Source organism: Artemia franciscana, unplaced genomic scaffold, assembly GCF_032884065.1.
Source record: "Artemia franciscana unplaced genomic scaffold, ASM3288406v1 PGA_scaffold_218, whole genome shotgun sequence".
In the NCBI taxonomy this organism is placed as follows: Eukaryota; Metazoa; Arthropoda; class Branchiopoda; order Anostraca; family Artemiidae; genus Artemia; species Artemia franciscana.
Genome location: NW_027062647.1, coordinates 412,443 through 428,409, shown reverse-complemented (window position 1 = coordinate 428,409; position 15,967 = coordinate 412,443). Strand labels below are relative to the sequence as shown.

The following is a 15,967-nucleotide window of genomic DNA, read 5'->3' as shown; positions in this document are numbered from 1 at the left end:
GAATTTTGATGCTAAAATATACATTAAAAGAATCGGATTTTCATGTTGATTTTAAATATATAAGTTTCATCAAATTTAGTCTTTGTCATCAAAAGTTACGAGCCTGAGAAAATTTTCCTTATTTTGGAAAATAGGGGGAAACACCCCCTAAAAGTTACAGAATCTTAACGAAAATCACACCATCGCATTCGGCGTATCACAGAACCTTATAGCAAGAATTTCAAGCTCCTATCTACAAAAAGTGGAATTTCGTATTTTTTTGCCAGAAGACAAATCACGGGTGCGTGTTTATTTATTTGTTTGTTTTTTTTTTGGTTTTTTTTTTCTTTTCCCCAGGGGTCATCGTATCGACCAAGTGGTCTATAATGTCGCAAGAGGACTCATTCTAACTGAAATGAAAAGTTCTAGTGCCCTTTTTAAGTGACCAAAAAAATGGGAGGGCACCTAGGCCCCCTCCCACGCTCATTTTTCCTCCAAAGTCAACGGATCAAAATTTTGAGATAGCCATTTTGTTCTGCATAGTCGAAAACCATAATAACTATGTCTTTGGAATGACTTACTCCCCCACAGTCCCTGGGGGAGGGGCTGCAAGTTACAAACTTCAACCAGTGTTTACATATAATAACGGTTATTGGGAAGTGTACAGACGTTTTCAGGGGATTTTTTTTTGGTTTTGGGGCTAGGGTTGAGGGGAGGGGGCTATGTGGGAGGATCGTTCCTTGGAGAAATATGTTATGGGGGAACAGAAATTCAATGAAAAGGGCACAGGATTTTCTAAAATTACTATAAAAAAAACAATGAAAAAATAAACATGGAAAAGTTTTTTCAATTGAAAGTAAGAAGTAGCATTGAAACTTAAAACAAACAGAGATTATTACGCATATGAGGGGTTCTAAAAATAATTTAGCATAAAGAGCGAGGTATTTAGGAGGAGATAAATACCTCGCTCTTTATGCTACAGTATTTTTAGTAATTTCAACTATTTATTCTACGGCCTTTCTGATTCAGGGGTCATTCTGAAAGAATTGGGACAAAACTTACGATTTAGTGTAAAGAGCGAGGTATTAACGAGGGTACAGACCCCCTCATATACATAATAAAAATTTAAGAATATAAAAGTTTGTTACGTAGGTTAATTCTTAAGTTATGTATATTTTTTACTAGTAAAAACATTCGTTAAAAATTAAAATTTATAGTTGCCTTGTTATGTAACCGAAAAATTGCAGGGCAACTAGGCTTCCTTCCCCACCCCTCATTTCTCAAAATCGTCTGATCAAAACTAAGAGAAAGCCATTTAGTCAAAAAAGGAATTAATATGCAAATTTCATTTGAATAATTTATGTGGGGAGAGCCAAAATCAAACATGTATTAATTCAAAAACGTTCAGAAATTACATAAAAAAACTAGTTTTTTTAACTGAAAGTAAGGAGCGACATTAAAACTTAAAACGAACAGAAATTACTCCGTATATGAAATGGGTTGTCCCCTCCGCAATCCTTCGCTCTTTACGCTAAAGTTTGACTCTTTGCCACAATTCTGCTTTTTAAAACAATTAAAAGCTTTAGCGTAAAGAGCGAAGGATTGCGGAGGGGACAACCCATTTCATATACGGAGTAATTTCTGTTCGTTTTAAGTTTTAATGTCGCTCCTTACTTTGAGTTAAAAAAACATTTTTTTTTTTATGTAATCGAATACTGAGTTGTTAACTAAGATTATAAATGTAATTTGCAATCATGATATTTGTTTTGCCAATAATAATGACGCATGCTTAAAAAAGTTAGTGAGCCTCAGGGATGTCATCTTTTTTTCTCTTTTAGTTTTTAGTTTTTTACCTTTTTCTAGTTTTTTTTAGTTTTTTCAGTAGTTTTTACCTATTTTTTAGTTTTTTTTTTTAGTTTTTTTTCTTTTTAGTATTTTTTTCTTCTTTTGTATTAATGCTAAAGCCAAGGTTCGAACCTGGAACCTCTCGGACCTAGAACCTGGAACATAACGCTTTACCAACTCAGCTACTTCGGCTTGAATACATTTACCTTTTTTATTTTTTTTTATTTTTTTTTTTTTAGTTTTCTTTTTCTCCTTTATTTGTCAGTTTTTTCCTTTTTTTAGTTTTTTTTTCTTTTTCAGTTTTTAGTTTTTTTTATTAGTTTTTAGTTTTTTTTTTCTTTTTAGTTTTTTTTTTGTAGTTTTTACCTTTTTTTAGTTTTTTTTTTAGTTTTTTAGTTTTTAGTTTTTTACCCTTTTTTTAGTTTTTTTTTTAGTATTTTCTTTTTAGTTTTTTTTGTAGTTTTTATCTTTTTTAGTTTTTCTTCTTCTTTTGTATTAATGCTAAAGCCAAGGTTCGAACCTGGAACCTCTCGGACCTAGAACCTGGAACATAGCGCTTTACCAACTGAGCTACTGTATTTGTATCGGATTAACGGTGCTTCTTGACTACTAAGGTCCCTGCGTCGGCCCTGTAGTGCATTCCTGCAGCATGGTTCGATCTCTGGGTCCCGTATTACCACACTAAGGTCAAACCCACTGCGCCAACACAGTTAGTTATATAACTGAGCTACTTCGGCTTGAATACATTCGTTTTTGAATTGGTATGTGATGAAATAATTCAGACGACATATGCGGACAGTGACGTCACTCGACACACAGAAAACTTATTTTTATATATATAGATTAGACTCTCAAGCCTTTCATCTATTTGAAAATAAATGCCTGATGAAACTAGCTTCGAGTTTGAACAGTAGACATTGGAAAAGCACTCAATACATGAAATAATAAATCCAGATCCGTTTTCTTTATGTCTAGTTTTGTGCGCTAACAATATCCTACCAATGAGATTTATCCGCGACACAATTATTACTGGCTGAAAACTTAGTCCAATATCCTGTCTAGACGGCGTGAACTACTGTTTGCTAAGGCAATTTGAAACAACCCTTGAAATTACTCGAATTACTTTCTAATGGGCAGAGTTGCCAAAGTTAGTGGGAAATTAATGCTGTTTTTCTATCGAGGTTGTACTTTTGAATATTTCAGCGATAGAAGTACAGTTTTGTAATGTTGGACGATATTTTGAAGGATCGTTATATCGATGTTTTTATTTTAGATACATCTATGTTTCGGTCGTTTTTTACTCTGAAACATTCCTGATTTTGCCAAATTCAATAGTGAAACTCCTAATAATTAAATATTGTACTTCAATTTCACTGGATTACACCTATGACGTAAACCTATCGAGCTATTTCTTATTTCTGGAGAGGCAATTTGTCCCGTCTTTTTAAGTCATTAAAAACTACGAAAAGTTAAATTTTAACTTATTATTTCTCCTGTATTAATTAAAGCTAGTAAAAGGAACGAAAAATTGTTGAATTGCAATATTAATTACAAGTGGGGTTTATACCTTACTGGTTAGTTGATCTTTGGCTAGGGTATCATCATCCCATATTATTTCCTGAACGTTAGGGTAAGTTTGACGTATTGATCGCCTCACTGGAAATGATTATTCATTTTGGTTTACTTTCTTTTTGGTTGTAAATTTGATGTGTTTGATTCATTTTAATTTATATTTGTTTGGGTTTTGTTTATTCATTCATTGCAAGTTCTCTCTAAGTTCGACCTTTTATCGTCTTTATTTTCGCTCCTTTTAAGTTGTAACATTGCTTGTTACTTATCTTTGAAAAACTTTACTTTTAGATTTTTAAGTTCTCTTTGTGTTTTAACTGACGTAACTATGGATATTAAGCATGATTTGTTGTTCTTAAATCACAATGTCATATCTCATATTTTCACACATCTAGAATGTCAAAACCGCTTGCAAAGCTGTTCTGAAAGGGGTTAGCATGGTGATATATGTTGTCATATCTGGTTCGTAAAAACATAATAAAAATGCATATAACCAAACTTTTGATGAGTTTTTTCTTGAAGCCCTTTTTTGTAACCAAAAGAAATCCCCCCCCCGGAAAAAATGCTGGATACGGCCCTGCCTGTCGACTTTTCGTTGAGATAAGCTTTTTAAGCTGTTTTTGACAAGAATCACAAAAGTGTGATGTTGCCTAATCAAGTCGATCAGTAAAAAAGAACATATTTATATTGTTGCTAAAAATGAAGGGGGGGGGGGGGGGTGGGTGGATCAGTCACAGACTGATTTTCCATCTCTGATGATACGGGCTGAGAACCTTTGTATGGAACTTTTCCTTACTGCGTCAGCGAAATTTCGCAATCTGGATAAATCGTTTTGTTGGGGTAAAATTGCAATATATCGGCTCTCCTGAAGAAAACGCTACAAAGTAAAAGGAATAGTACTGTTAGATTTCTTATTTTATGCTTTTTACAAATATCACGGTCGTTTTTCTGAACTACTCCCCTCCCTGTCTGGTGGTCCCATATTCGTGTTCCTTTATGAGGAATAGCATATTGTGTATTCAATGGAAGTCTTATAACGGGGACATAGCTCAGTGGTAGAGCACTCGGGCGTTGATCGAGAGGTCACCGGTTCAAATCCGGTTGTCCCCTTCTTTTTAAATTATTTTTATTGCAACATCTATTTGAGATTGAACGGACGATACTACAATATCACTAAATAATTGCCATCTCATAAACGAAAATCCAAAGAAAGATGAGTAAATGGAATAAAAAAGAGAAAGTGTGCCAGGCATTGCACGTTATCTACCAATAAGTTATTAGATCACGGTATACATTTTAAATTATGAATTTTAGAATATCTTAAGTTTTGTTTCTGGAAAGTTACGCTAAGATTGATGAAATTTTATGCTATGTGGAATTTCCTTTTTCCAGTCGTAATGTGTTAGAAGTAACAACTGGAATCGAAGATATGGGAAGCATGAGATGGGACCTCTTTGGATATCTCTGTTTGGCCTGGATTCTCGTCTACTTTTGCTTGTGGAAGGGAATTAAAACATCTGGTAAGTTTTGGTTTATTCCTAGTTTCCTGATTCTCCTGGCTGAGGTTTGCTGCATATCTTAGTAATGATTTATTCACTGTAACCAAGGACTACTCTCGAACAATACTCATACCTACACGTCCTGCTTATACTACTAACAAATGATTGCATCATCCAACCGTACGAGGTTAATGAAGCAGTGCCCGCTTCTCCTTCCCCTAATTCCTTCCATTTTCATTTTGTTACAACCCTCCCCCTCCGCCCCTCTCCCGTTAAATTCTAATGTCCTTAAAGCTCTTTCTTATGATCGCTTCTTGTCCAATTCGAGGACGTAGAACTTGATCCGTAGAACTTGAGTTAGCCATAATAACCTTTCTTTCATTATAGCTCTAGAAGGAGGCGGCAAATAATATCTTCTGCGCAGATATAATGGCAGTCACACAAAGGCCGTAATCTGTTGACACAAATAATTTCTAAAATCCCACTGGCTAACCATAACAAAATGAAAATTATTGTAAAGAAGAACAAATAAAGATAATTCTAGCCAGTACGAAAAAGAAGAGTAGTATGCAGATATTTTGGTCGAGAACTCTGGTCGACTATCCCCAGTGAAAAAAAGAAATACTGAGCAAAAAGTGTAGATAAAAGACGAAACCTTTAAGGTTTGTTTTGTTTTATTTTGTCCTGGGGATTTTTATATTTTTTTTTAAACTGTTAATTAAAAGAGGGCCTTTCCGAAGCCAAGAGCGGTGGGTTAGGGGGAGTGTAGCCCCCCACAACCAAAAACCTGTACAAAAGTCTTTAAAAGCGGGGGGTTTGGGGGGCGGCAGCCCCCCATCTGCCTCTCCTAATTCCTGTACGTTTTAAGGTTCGACTTTGGGACGCAGCCTCTTTAACTCTTTAAGAAAACGAAGTTTTTTTCATATTATTTCTGTACGTTTCTCTACAATTTTCTCGCTTTCTGTATCAATAAATTCAAACTGACAAAATTATCTAATTTTGGTAATTTTAATAGTTTAGCAGCTTAATTAAAAATTTAGCAGCTAGTGGTTTTTACCCACCCGCCTCCGGCTTATGGGCCAAGCGCGCTTCCGCTGCGCCAAGCTGATGTTATGCTTGTTATCAAACAAGTTATTACAATAGAATATTTCACCAACGGCTTCAATTAGGAAATCAATTTAAATGGTTCTTTTAACTTGCTTCCATCAAGCCTTACCCCCGCTTCAGTATAAATTCTTGTGAACATTCCAGTATGTAATTCTGATCACATGTTTCCATGTTTATTTTCTCCCTTTCTGTATCAATAAATTCAAACTGACAAAATTACCTAATTTTACAAATTTTAAAAAGTTAGCAGCTAGCGGTTTTGATCCACCGACCTCTGGGTTATGGGCCCAGCACGCTTACACTACGCCAAGCTGCTGTTAATGTAAGAATTTTTCAAACAAGTGATGTTATTACAAGAGAAAATTTTACCTTCAATGGGGAATTGGGTTTTTCTAAGCTAGAAAATCGAGGGGTTAAGATTTTCCGACGAAACTTTCCAGGGCAATTACTCGGAGAATTCCGCGTCGAATGATTCTTCGTACACCCAGATCCGATGTCGGCTGTGACCTGTAGGCGACGAGAAAAAAAAAGGAGAACATGACCAATAAGTGGCTATGCGTGGTTTCTGGAAAACAGGGAAGAAGTTCTCGGATCGAGCTGAAATTTCGCGGATAAGCTCCTGGGCCCTCCTGTGAAAAAGAAATTAGCTAGTATTTTAGCCAAAAAAGTTTGAATAATTTATAAGAGAGGAAAATTGCGCTATTTCCGTAAGAAAATCACTACATAATCAATATTTGTCGTTAAATGCCAAATGTTAGATGCCGCTGACGACTTTTTCGACACTATCACCAGTTTTCCCTCTTAAAAGTTATCTATACCCTTTGGTATGGCCCTGGTATACCAGTGGCTCTTGCTAACAATATATCATGAAGTTTTGCAAGCTAATTGTTATTATCTGATCCCTTAAACACTGTGGCAGGTATTCGGATTCGATGACTGTAGATGAAGCAGGAATTCCAACTACCTAAAGTAATACGTCCTGAGGCATCTAATATCGGAACAGTGAGAAATTGAATTGACCTAGCTGGAACAATACAAAGTAATTACATAAAGTTGATTATTTTTTGTATACAGTTTTATCTAACTGTACTAATTTTATCGAACTGTATAGAGTATTATCTGATTATATTTATCATGATTCGCAACTATTTATGATTAATATTCAACTTGCATCTCTTGCTTACTACGCTTAGTTCATAATGTTCGCTTAGACTGTATATTATATTATATTCACTGTCTTTGGAAACTTATATTTTGTCTGCCCTAAAAACTTCATAATTTAGTTTCAGCCAAAAGAAAATCTTAGGTTTCAGAAAGAATTAGTATTAATAGACCCAAAATGAATCCAGGTGGCTGAAAACATGTTTAATTTGATGATTTTGTTACTTTAATGTTCAGACTTCCTCGCTGTATAAAAATAATATAAAGTATGCTCTTAAATCCTTTGCTCAAATTTCTTGGAAATTTTGCAGAAATTTATGCCTAGGTAGATCTCAAGAATAATGGGTTTCATTGTCTTTTGAATTTAATTGTTTTTTGTGCCTCAAAAGAAAACTTTATGTGGTCAAAGGCTAGCCAATAAAGGGTATTTTATTATATTTAAGACCCCCCCCCCCCCCCCCCCACAATACAATTGTAAACGTGGATAGTAAATAAAAAACTGCAGTAATTGTGCAAATTATGATGATGTAAATGTAAGAAGAAAACCAAAGAGAAAAATACGTAAAAAAAGACAAGACACCGGTGAGGGGATCAATATGTATAAGCCGTTATCTATATATATATATATATATATATATATATATATATATATATATATATATATATATATATATATATATATGTATATATATGAGGGGGTCAATATGTATTAGCTGTACTGGAGAGTTTTCTATCTCTTTGGAATTATTTCGGTTATACTGAAGTGACTCACAAAAAACTAGTTTTGATCAGGCCCAGATTTACCAATTAGCCCACTAGGCCCGGGCCAAGGGGCACACAATGTCAGGGGGTGTAATAAGTTATCACTGAGTGATTTTTTTTTTACAGAAACTGTGTTGATTTGACTTATTGTCAGTGCCAGGCGCATTCCCGCCGCCGCGGTGCCTTTTCACTGGAAAGTGATATTAAAACAACTCTAGAATTCCGTGGCTAGTTATAAGATGTTAGAAGTCTCCCAATAATGACAGCTCAATAGTTTGATATCACCTTTCTCTTTCATTACTTTTGGCTTATCACTTGCTTTCCATTCATTGCTTCCACTATTCCCTAATTTTCGGGGACTTCCCCGAAAATTTTAGAAAAACGGTGCTGCAAAACTGCTTGGGCCTAGAAGCGTCAAAGCTCTAAATCTGGCCCTGGTTTAGGTCCAGGGTTTAAGATAAAAAAGCAGTTTACAGGATTTGAAATAATTTTCGGTGATTTTATTTAAGTCTGGGAGTATTTTGATAATAGGGAAAAGATTTTAAGTATAAGAGGTGGAGTAAGGTTTGACCCGAACATGTCTGTGGCTAAGCTACAAAAAAGCTAATAGTACTACTACTGCTACTAACAACTCACCGCAGCACTAAGCCGCCTGAGGTCAACATAGCTACAAACACTCGTCCTCCGTCCCATTCTATTCAAAGCCTCCCTCGGTACACCCTCGAAGGACGTTCTCATTTCCTTGAAATCTTTCTTTATGACATCCTCCCATTCCATACGAGGACGACCTGCTTACCGAGTAGCCCTAGTAGCCGAAATGGATAATCTTCGGAGATCTGTCAGGTCCTTCATCCTCTTAACTTGCCCATGCCATCTCAACGTTTCTTTCATTATAGCCCAAGAAAGTGAGATTGAACCTCATCATTCATACAGTCTACTGTTTGCAATACGGTTAGTTAGCCGGGTACCCAGAACAATCCGTAGGCAATTTCTCTGGAAGACATCTAATAGATCTTCATCCGCTCTTTACAGCGCCCATGCTTAAGAGCCATGTTTGACCACTGCCGTTACTGTACCTTTCAATATTGTAATCATTGTTTGCATTCTGGTCTTCCTATTCTTCTAAAAAAAAATTTACTTGTGAAAACCCACCCTGTGCCTTGGCTATTCTTCTTTTAACATCTTCAGTGCTCCCACCGTCTTTACTAATAATACTACCAAGGTAAGTGAAGCTGCCCACCTGAACAATCTTTTCATTGCCCTAAGTCACCTTTTCAGCTTCACTTATTCCTTCCCTTTGTGACCCAGTCTTCTTAAGATTAAATTTCAAACCTAATCTAGCACCCTGAACTCGCAAAACCTGTAAATGTTCATTCATTTTGCTCAGACTTTTATCTAAGATGCTTAAATCATCAGCATAATCTAAGTCCAGGCGAGTTTTTCCTCCCCATTTGATTCCGTGCTCTCCCTTTGCCTTTCCTGTGCTCTTTAAGATAAAGTCCATCAAAATGATCCATATGAAAAGGGATAGAATACAACCCTGCTTAACTCCTGATTCAATGCAAAACCAGCTGCTAACCTCATTTCCTACCTTAACCGTAGCAATGTTATAGTATACATGGCACTAACCACTTTAATGTATTTGTCTGGTATACCATACAAGGATAAGACCTTGGCTAAAGCTTTTCTATCAGCAGAATCGAACGATTGCTCATAATCTATAAAACTGAGGACCAAAGGTGTTTGACAACTAAGGCACTTCTCAGTTATTAACCAAAGAATGAAAATTTGGTCGACACATCCTCTACCTTTTCTGAAACCACACTGTCCATCTTTTGAAACTTTTTCTACAACATATCTCAATGTTATCACCTTTTTTATACAATGGTTTAAGTAAGGCTCTCCTAAAACCTTTAGGTACTTTCCTTTTTTCAAGAATCATATTCATAATCTTCACTAACTTATTTCTAACCTCAGGTCAAACTCATTTACCACACTGTCATCATATGGAGCCTTATTGTTCTTAATCCTTTTAGTGCTGTCGCTAATTATTCCTCATAAAACAAATCTTCCTTCACATCTAAGGTATCACGAACTTTTTTCATTTTCCTATTTATCTTTTCCTGCAGCTCTATCTCGGTTTAGCACATTGTCAAAATGTTTCGCCCTTCTATTTTTATCTCTTTCCTTATCACTAATTGTGATCCTGCCAGTCTTGTTTTTCCTGTAAGATATTCAGTAAGGTTTGCTGTCTTACTATCACATGAATACCATGTCAACTTATGGGCCATTTTATGACCAAACACCGTATTGATTATAACTAGATTGTTATATCTAAAAAATTGCAAACGTCTATAGCCATTACTGTTTTCTATTCCTACGCCAAATTTACCTAAGCTAGGATTGTATCTATCCCATCTATCTTCTCAAGTCTACAACGAAGCGCTTAAGCCGGCTTAGAGTCGGACAGCAAGAAGTCCCTGGGACCTCCAGTAACGAATAGAGGCTTTGTGCAATCCTGGGCCCATCTTGGTCACAACATGCATTTTAGTACTTGGCGATGCTCTTTATCAGCAAGAGTCAAAATACTGCACAGATATTCCCAAGTCTTTTACCTCCGACTCATATATTTATATATTTATGTCTACAAATATTATACTACTATGGGGAGGCAACCTATATTAGATAAATTAGCTAAGAAGAGGTTTTTCAGCTTGAAAACGCCCATCAAAACAGACCAGACCCAGAAGAATTATCCATTAATCAGAATCCAGTGCGTATGCTGTGTCGTTTACTAGGTTATAATTTTCTGGAGGGGCTTCATTCCTCATGTGGGAATAGAGTTGACCGCAAGGTCACTAGTCTTGTAGGTACCCCACAGAGGGTTGAGAGAGCCCTTTGCAGAGGACATTGTACATATATGTGGATCTTACGCCCTGCCGCAGTTGTCCTCCTATAGAGGATCCTCCCACGATGGTGTTTTGCTTCACCATGCAATTTAAACTATTACTGGGAGAAAGTTTGTTACTCATAGGACGTGTGGAAACGTCGGTGGGCCCTGTTGAGTGTACATTTTAGGGGCCTTCTTCCTCATCCACCCGTACTTATGGCCCTGGGCGAGGGTTTCCCAGTTTCTATTATTGACCCCCCAGGGACAAGGTCCCCTCTTGGTCCGTGCCTCTTATGGAGGTACCCTACAAATCCGTAGGGTGTCCCCCTATTGCCACCTGAAGACACGCTAAGTGGCCTGGGGAAGGCCCATAAAGAGCAGTAGACTCATAAAGCTCTTCTTCGAAAGAAAGTCATTCATATTTTTCCTTGTGGATGAAGCAAATCCTGGTTGTCAGAATCAGTAAAGCAAAGCCAGAGTGTATCACACTGAAAAACATACAGGAGCGTGTTGAGTCAGCACAAAGGAAAAGAAAAAAAGAAGAAAATTTAAACTTCCTAACAAATCGGTAAACTTACATTGCTTGTCTTTTAATATAATATTTGATGATTTATTCATTTATTTCTTATAAGAGTATTGTTTCTTGTCCAAAATCGTTAGTCCTCAGCACTATTACCTCTATGGCGCAGTTTTCCAAAATGGCCTTCACACCCTCAACAATTCTTACAAATCACACCACTGTCTAGCCCAACAATGCTTGACAAACAATTTGGTGCCAGCCTCTGACTAAAACGTCATGAACTAGTACAGCTTTTTACCATTACTAGTAAAAACTCTTACCATAATAATTAATGGAATTCATAGTTACCATTCTTAAACCAGGTTCAAATGAAGATTCTACTTCCCTTGATAGTCCTTTTCAAAACGCATTTTTGAATTTTCGGTCACGATGGGCTAGAGTTCGATCTTTGCTAGACTGCTCTAGCAGATTCTGCAACCATTTTTTGAAGCTGACATTTAAGGCTTAATCACGTAAGATTTCTTGGCAATATTCCATTTTTTAAAAACTATTATTGCAATTAATTTTCGCAATTTTCTCGTGTTCTCTCTTCTTTTTCATTGGTGAATTATGATAGGGTTTTTGGCTGTGTTAAAATTTTGGTTAGGGTGTAATATGTGACGATGTCAAGGTCTAAAAATATCATTATTCAGGTACCTACATTGGCGGGGAAACTGTTATTGATGAACGTAGTCGATGAACGTAGTGTGTTTGGTAATTCAGAATAATAATGTATACCAATACAATATAGCTTACTTCAAAAGAAAAAATTAAAGATTTAAAATGATAAAGCTGTACATGTAATGAAGAATCAAACTAAGAAGCTCTGATAGTTAAAAAAAGAATTAAACAGTAATTTTGTGCAAAAAGGAAATATCAAGCAATATCTATACAAAAACAACTTATACTCTGAAAAAATCGGATCACAAATTCACGTATTACTATCTCAGATGCAACGAAAGGATTAAATTTACTGCTTACTGCATTCTTTACGCTAGAATTTGACTTTTTGTCCTAGTTCTTTAAGAACAACTGATGAAACACAAGGGCTGTTTAATAAAAAGCTTTTCAAAAGTACTAAAAATCCATAGCAAGGAGCAAGGTATTGAGGAGGGGGAACCCCACTTGTATGCGGAATAATGCTTGTGCGTTGTAAGTTATAATGCGGCTCCTCACTTTTAGTTGAAAAAAAAAACTTGTGTTTTTTTTTACTAACCAGGCTTGGGCTGTACAACCGTCCAGTCTAGGCTCATTTTTTTTTCACTTTCAAGACATTTTCTATCCTTCTGCAAAATTTTCTCTCGTATGAGGTTTTTGGTCTCTTTTTCTGATATTTACAATTTTAAACAACGATTTTAAAGAAAAACTCAAGTCCAATTCCGTCTTTAAAATACAAGCTGAAATTAAGTATATGGTCTGTAAAACAAATTTCACCGGAATGACTTTACAGTATACTCATTGACAAAAAAAAAAGAAAAAAAAATACTATTACGATCAAACAATTTACAGTTCTTGGTAAGAATTCCAGATAATAGAAAATAAGAGAGGGGGAAATTTAAAAGAGTGTAAAATGGCACAGATCTTGAGATACTGGGTGGCAGGTTAGAACTGAAGGGGGGGTAGGGGACTGGCACTTTGTCATCATACCTAACTTCTGAATCTATATTGGCAGTATTGAACAGTTCAAAAAGATTAAATAGAAACACCCAACCAGTGAAATAAGTAGATACACCTTGATCTTTATTAATCCATCTTTGATGCAGTGTGATGGCTTAATATATATATATATATATATATATATATATATATATTATATATATATATATATATATATATATATATATATATATATATATATATATATATATATATATATATATATATATATATATATATATATATATATATTACTATATATATATATATATATATATATATATATATATATATATATTATATATATATATATATATATATATATATATATATATATATAGTAATATATATATACATTTTACTATATATATATATATATATATATATATATATATATATATATATATATATATATATATATATATAGTTCCGGAAGCTTGGCGCGTGGCAGTTTTCTATATATGAATTCTCATCGTCACTTGTCTTCTAACCGCGGGATCGAGCCTCTTCTTAATGTCAGAATGGCCCCACTGGTTCGTCGTTACGACCACCTTGGGAAAAATATGAATTCTTCATTAAAATCCTGACCTATTTAGATCGTTCTTGTGACCTGAAATGTTAAGGATGTAATATATATTATAATTATTTATCTTTTAATTAATTTAAAAAAAGACATATCGCTCGAACCATAAGAAGTTATGTTGGTAGATATCAGGGCTTCCTTCCATGCTTCGTTATATGTTCTTCGCTCATTTTCAGGTGGCAGAAGAACTTTTAAGCTTCGTTATCTTTTCACACGGGAAAATACCACATATAATATTCCATGATTAAAAACTTGAGTACTAAGGTGACACCAACGAATTCAAAAGTTTGCCCCTGCGACTTATGTATAGTCATGGCAAATGCGTGTCAAAGTGGAAATTAATGTCGTTGAACAGTACATCCAAGTTGACCTGTGTCTGAGTCCACTTTAAGTCAAATAATGTGAACTTTTTTTTCCAGTTTTTCCCCCGTAATGATATTTGCCTTTATTATGTTGTTGCATAATTCAGTAACAATAAGGTAATTTAACAATAATGAATTCAGGAATTCTGGAGTAAATTCAGCTCATTCTTTTCTTTATCTTTTAAATAATCGAAAATGTTATACAATTTGTGTTCTCTTGGGAGGAGATCAACGATATAGCTTTTATTTTACTAACTTCTTTGTTGATTGAAGCTAAAATAACTTGATCCTTGTGGAATCAAGTTAGATTATTAATTGTGGAAAATGGAAGAAAAACAGGAGCAAAAGTTTTGTGAAAAAATGTTCCTTCGAAATTGGGGAATCTCCTCCGGAGACTTTTAAACTCTTATAAATATTATTTCAAGATAAATATCTGATCCCGTCAAATGTATTTATCTTGTATAATAAATTCAAAGATCGCTTCTAAGTCAGCTCCTAAACTAACGGAATTTCTTCCCAGTCGAGAATGACCACTTGTCTTGTCAATCTCCCATCATTGTAAAAGCTTGCGGTTTAGTACGTTCGGACCATAGACTTAAAATTTGAAAGATGGCTGAACACTTAATCAACTTTCTGCATAGTTTTAATTATGTAGTCAATTTTAGTTAATGGTTTGTATATGCCCCGAGTGTCTGCAAAATCCGTTTCAAAAATGATGTTAGACCTCGAAAACAACATTGACTTGAATTGTCTAATGAATTTTTTAAATGATATGGAATGGATCTAAAATTATTGAATAGGATTAAATTGTGATTTTTTTTTGGGAGGGGGTTAAGACTCAGAAACAGAAATCCAAAATTTCCCGTGGAAAAGTCCATTGGAAATATTCACCAACACCGAAAAAAAAAGACAAAGTTTGTCGAATATGAAGACAAGGATGGTAGTTTTTGCAATTCTACAGGTAATGTACATCGTATGTACATAGGTGGCAGACAGTCAATCAAAAATGCTAAAAAATGTATTTCAGCTTTTGTTTGAAATAGTTCACCAGGAAAGGCCTACCCTCTGGGAAGAGAAAAATTGATTTATCTCAATTATAAGCTTGAAAAAAAAAAATTGAAATGGCTCCCTCGCCATTCCCCATCAAGTTACTGAAAAAAATAGGTAACGGAATTGGTTTTTTGAAAAAAAGATATGAAGTCAGAGTAATTTCTATTTAAGGAGCTGGCGTTGCCACCGTTGTCATATCTTTCCTTTTGGCCACTTATTACAATGTAATAATTGCTTGGGTAATGTACTACCTCGTTTCTTCTTTCTCTAACGAACTTTCTTGGTCATCCTGTCAAAATAATACTTGGAGCACAGATAGATGCTGGGATTATTCTGAAGGTAAAACACCTCCCAACAACTCTGTACCATCAATTCAGGACTTCTTTGAGTAAGTTATTTTCTATTGTATCTCAGTCTCAGATAAAAATGCTCATGCCACTCCTGGCTTTTTTCAGAAACAACGCTCTAGAGCTATATAGTTGCTACTGTTGAACAGTAACGCCTCTCGATTGAGTACCGGTGCTATTTCCGTTTTCTGTTTATTAAACTCTTATGTTTTTCCTAGAAAGCGGAATATATTATCTTAAAATTTTGAAAAATAAAAAAATAAAGTTTCTAGCCCAAGAATAAACCCTTTTCATCCCTCCTGTCCTAATACTTTGATTTCAAACTTTGTTTTTGAAAATTTCTTAAAAAACTGGAGTAGATGGTCTTAAAAATTTGGAATTTCGGCCGAACAAATAAACGTTCAAATGGGGATAAATCCATTTATTTAAACAGTTAAAGCAGGTGCAAAAGTCTAGATATTTTGATCACATACATAGCGACTGTCATCAGTAGAATTTTCCATCTGTAGAATATTCCTATTGATGACAGTCGCTGTGTATGTGATCGAAGTATTTGGACTTTTGCACCTGTTTTCACGTCTAAATAAATGGATTTATT

General features: G+C 35.0%; 1 protein-coding gene and 1 non-coding gene across 2 annotated transcripts in view; both read left to right on the top strand.

Annotated features, from left to right (window-relative positions):
* LOC136041429 (PAX-interacting protein 1-like) overlaps window positions 1–15,967 on the top strand; it is a gene marked incomplete at its 3' end in the record, with an annotated part of 136,936 nt that overhangs the window by 20,909 nt on the left and 100,060 nt on the right. Inside the window, 2 exon segments of the mRNA XM_065726100.1 lie at window positions 4,786–4,913; window positions 15,194–15,410.
* Window positions 4,432–4,503, top strand: Trnan-guu (transfer RNA asparagine (anticodon GUU)). The gene has a single exon. It is a non-coding gene; the product is annotated as a tRNA-Asn (tRNA).